Source organism: Tachysurus vachellii, chromosome 1 (assembly GCF_030014155.1).
Source record: "Tachysurus vachellii isolate PV-2020 chromosome 1, HZAU_Pvac_v1, whole genome shotgun sequence".
NCBI lineage: Eukaryota > Metazoa > Chordata > Actinopteri > Siluriformes > Bagridae > Tachysurus > Tachysurus vachellii.
Window position 1 is genome coordinate 23,856,556 of NC_083460.1, and position 5,331 is coordinate 23,861,886.

Consider the following 5,331-nt stretch of genomic DNA (forward strand, 5'->3'; position numbering starts at 1 on the left):
AGTGAAAGATGCGCTCATGTCTCGCGACTAACTAGTGAACAGGTTTAAAGGGAAGGGAGGAGGAAGAGGAGGAGGAGAAGGAGGAGGATGGATATTGTAGCATAATTTACTGTAGTAACCCGAACAAACAAAATCAACGTTCGGACACAGAAACAAAAGCGACACACAAGATGCTTAATGATTTGACCTGCAGAGGTCAGCAGAGGGTCAGAGGAAGTGTCTAATAAATCAGTTCAATCTTAGTTTTAATAATAAAATCTTAGTAATAATAATAATAATAATAATAATAATAATAATAATAATAATACTCTGCAGTTATTTTAACTTTGAAGTTTTCCCTAAATGCACGCTGTAGACAGGGCAAAGATTCATTTTGACGCATAAGAATAGAAACTTGACCCATAATAATAATAGTAATAATAGATAGTGTCACATTCCAGCAATGTGGAGGAAAGACTCATTCTTCCCTCCATCATTTCATGTAGCACTGCAAAATAATAGAGAAAGAGAGAGAGAATGAGAGAGTGAGAGAGAGAGAGAGAGAGAGAGAGAGAGAGAGAGAGATTCTTAGTTGCCATGGTGATGGAAATAATGAGGATTACCCATACCGTGGCTATCATTGTTACCTGTTCCCTTCATAGGGAGAAAAGAAGATCCATTTCCAAACATTAGGGTAAAGTAAACCAATGTTTAACCCCCCCACACAACCCCTTCTTCTGAGGTCTCACATAATTGCTAATGCACCGAAATGTATGCAATGTTTATACATATATTTAAGAGAAACCTGAACCTTAGTAACCAATAAGAAACATTTTGGTTATCTGTATTTGTTTATTTGTTTAAATAAAATCTGCTCCTTCCTTGTGGAGACCAGCCAAATGTCCCCAAAAGGTCAAATGTGTCAGATATGTGTCATATCCTTTTGGGGACATTTGGTAAAATATATAAACACACACATGCAAGCTCACACATGGATGTTTAATGGCTCTATGAATGACAACTATAAAAAATAAGTAGAAAAGCATGCATCCAAACTTGCCTCTAAATTCCTGCAGTCTTTCATTATACCATAAGAGTGTTGCTTGCTTGTTTGCCTGCCTATTGTTCCATATAAGAAACCCCCTCCCCCTTTTTAGCATTTGCAGTTTTGCACTGAGAACGGCATAGATATCATTATCCTGTAGGAAAGAGACTTGGACTATTGGTCAAAAACATACTCTACTCCACTGAAGAACCATTTTATGTTTTGTATGTTCAATGTTTAGATATGCATATTGATATGGTGCTAGGGGTTCATGACACTTAAAATTTGCAGACACAGTGTTACTGCCTGTACAGCTTTATAACATACAAAGCTAAAATATAGTTACAAAACTATACTTAAAAGTTTTTATGGCAAAGATATATTACATAGAAAAATCTGAAAGGTTTTCACGTACCTGCTGTTTTAACAAACAGGTGCACAGATAGAGACAATAGAGGTGTAGCACCAATTTGCAAGCATTTTCCATATTGCAAATTGTAAGAATGACTCATATTGATGTGCAGTTTGACTGGCTCCTATGTCTGCTGCCACCACATAGCAGGCTAGACAAGATTCACCTATCTGATATGCTCAAGCTAGGATTGATGATGCCGGTCACTGTGGGGTATGCTTAAGCATGCAGAAGTGGGTATGTCTCAACCAGCAGGACCTCAAATGCCTTGGACAGAAAAAAAATGTCATCGTTACAGGAAAAGGATCCCAAGCACTGGCTAAACAGAGATAGATGACTTTTGAACCAAATAAGTCCTGTTGGAAGAAAAAGAGAACTTGTTCAGAGAGATATTTACCACAGACAATTATAGCCAGGGGAGTGGTGTGGTACCACAGAGATTCTGAGATATTACCATATGTTAGGCTGCTCAGAAAGTGTCTTGAAGGTTATATCAACCACCAGGTCAGCTTGACGTCATGCAGTTCTTTCTACCATCTGGTAATCTTATTTCTGACTACCCTCAGTAAAGGTAACTCTTTTGCCAGGGCTGTATAGTGGGGTGATAACGTACATTTAAAACCAGAAGTGATAACCCTGGCAAGGTAAGATCTGGCAAGGCACAAGTGGACTTCTTCGCCAGTCACCATTTGCAGATTATGGTACATCCTTTCAGGGACTTTGCCTGGACATCTTACCAATCAGTCAAGTCAAGTCAAGAAGCTTTTATTGTCATTTCAACCATATGTAGCTGTTGCAGTACACAGTGAAATGAGACAACGTTTCTCCAGGACCATGGTGGTACATAAAAGCAAAGGCAGAGCTAAGGACTTAGTAAGTTTTAGCCACATAAAGTGCAACTGTGCAACCTGGTGCAAACAGTGCAGGACAAGAAAAGACACTTAAAAGAATTACAGTTATAATTTTTATGGTATGGACACTTATATGTGGTTCTTCTGCAAACTGTTGCCATGAAGTTGGACACACTATTGTCAAGAATGTCTTTGGATGCTGTGGCATTATGATTTGCCTTCACTAGATCTAAGGATCTTAGCCCAAACATGTTCCAGCATGACAATGCTGTTGTACTCTAAGTGAGGTACATGAAGAAAAGGTTTGCCAAGGTTGGTGAAAAGGAACTAGCGTGACCCGCACAGATCCCTGATCTCAAGCTCAATCATCTTTAGGGTGAACTGGTGAATGAGCGTATATCCACGTATCCCCCCCAAAATCCCATCTAGTGGTAAATCTTCACAGTGAATTAATTGGTGTGGGTTTGGAAAATTATGTACAACAAGCATATATGATTGTGATGGTAATCTATCTACATACTTTTGCTATAGAGTGTACATGGTCTAGGGATAATGTTGCCTTTCCTATAATGTTGGTGATCAAATGTGTCTTGTAGTCGGGAAAAGTTGGGATTTCTGCATAAATTCATCTCATCCAACTTGATGTATCAGTCGACTGACCTTGCAGTCTTCAATGACAGTGAGCCTGCAGAGTGTTCCATGCTCTGCCAGGTATGCACCTTACTTATGATTTTACTCAGACCAGGCAGCCTCCATCCAATCACACCAAGTGTTCATCTACCACAAAGGAAAGACTTGTGGGGACTCAGTGTAGAGTAGCATAAAATACTTATCTTACCAAATGAAGTGATGAATAAAATCAAGTCCTTCCATGGTATCTTTCAAAGCTATTCTTATAAGTACACTGAACTGTGGGGTGTTTCCTCGGCAGCCTTTACTAGATAGATTTATTGAATGAAATGTGTATCTGATTGATTTTAGAGATATATCACAGTGGCTGCTGCAAAATATTTATGTTGAAATGTGCTTGTGAGAGATAAAATGTATTTATCCTCAGGGTGGTTCATAATCCAATGGTGTGGTTCTGGTTGTGCCTCATTCCGCTCTGTAAGGTCTTAAGGAACAGTTTCCCCTGTGTGCATTAAACAGGTGTGTGTGTGTGTGTTTGTGTGTGTGTGAGAGGGAGAGAGACACACAGAGAGAGAGAGAGAGAGAGAGAGAGAGAGAGAGAGAGAGAGAGAGAGAGAGAATATAGGTTTATACATAAGCCTTTGTTGGGCTTGATTTGCGATTACTTACATTACTTAAAATGCTTAGTTGAATTTATCTGACATGGTCATAGATGGTCATAGCCATCAGTAAAAAGTTTAATATCTAATATTCCAACATATGCCATCTTTGAATGGGTCAATTAAATCAAATGGATTTTACACACTGTGTACAGACTTTGTATAGAGTTGTAGGTCAATACCAAGTAAGATAAGATAATGTAAGATAAGATAAGATAAGAAAAGATAAAACTTTATTGATCCAACAGTGGGGAAATTCACTTATCACAGCAGCTTACAGACAGTTACAGGTATTAAAGACTTAGAATAGGAAGAAAGAAAAGTTTAATATAAAACAATATTTGAAAAAGTATATAAAATAGGGCTGGTAAGCGATTAAAAATTTTAATCTAATTAATTACATGATGTGGCGATTAATTAATCTAATTAATCGCATTTAATTGCACATAAATATTAGTTGAGAATTTCTTGCAAAATGTCATTTAAAATGATTGTGTTTGAGGAAGATCGAACCAATATAAGAAATAGCAGTTTTTTTATTTAACACAAGCCTATCACTTAGGCTACAATGGTCATAACATTTTTTTTTTATTATTGAATACAAGCCTATCACTTAGGCTACAATGGCCTATCACTTAGGCTTCACTTAGGCAAAGTAGCCTTAACAGCCTCTTCATTCCGTAAGAGACGTGTGATCATATCGAGTGATGAGTTCCACCTCGTTGAAACGTCCTGTATCAGTTGCTCTCTTTGTTGTCCGATTGCTGTTTGTTGCTGATGTAGCTCCTCTGTGTTAGCAGGGCTGTGCTTAAAATGTCCTACAATTTTGCGACACTTTGTCAATGCATCATCAAATCCACTGTCCGAAAGGCAAACAGTAATGGTCCTCTGCAATATGTGATCCGGGGATGTGATCAAACGGAAGTTTTCTTGCTGCTGCAACCATATTTCGAGCGTTGTCCGTTCCGATAGTGGTCAGTTTTTCTGTAATGTTCCACTTGTCTGCCACCGTTAGGAACTGTTCGGCACATGCATCAGAATAATGCCGTGTCTCTGTTTTAAGTACCGTTAACGCGAAGGACTGAAGTGTCCAGGTAACACCTAGATAGTTTTGATTACTGATTGAACTCCAGTGGTCTCCGGTCAGAGCAACATATTGTGATTGAGTCAATTTTTCCTGTTTTGATAGATTTTCGGTGCCATACAGCTGATTTATTCTCGAAAGTACTGTACGTCTTGCCGGTAGTGTGTAGCTTGTATCGGAAGACGCAATTCGAAAAGCATCCATTAACCCCTTGTCTTCCACAATATTAACTACAGTCCATTGCAATCCTTTTAGATATTGCATTTGTTAGTGTTTCTGAGGACGACTTGCTTAATTTGCGGCGATTTTCAGTCAGCGTGGTTTGGCGGAGCTTGCCTGCAGCATCCGGGGTTGTGCTAACTGCAGAGCCAGCAATATGTTTTGAGTTCAGGTGGTATTTCATGCTAGAACTACTTCGATGGTAGGAAAATTCCTTATTGCAGAGAACGCAAAGTACTTTGGTTTTATCAGTGGCTCCATTGGAAAGAGTTTTGAATTTAAATTTGCCCTTCAGAAAGCCAGGCAGATCTGTGTCGTTTGGCATCATGCTTGACTAACTCGCCACTACAGCTTATTGCAAGATGTGTAGTCGTTGGTACAGGTGTGGGGAGGGGAGGGGCGGGGCGCGTTAAAAATATTAATGCGTTATTTTTTCTCATAGTTAATTAATA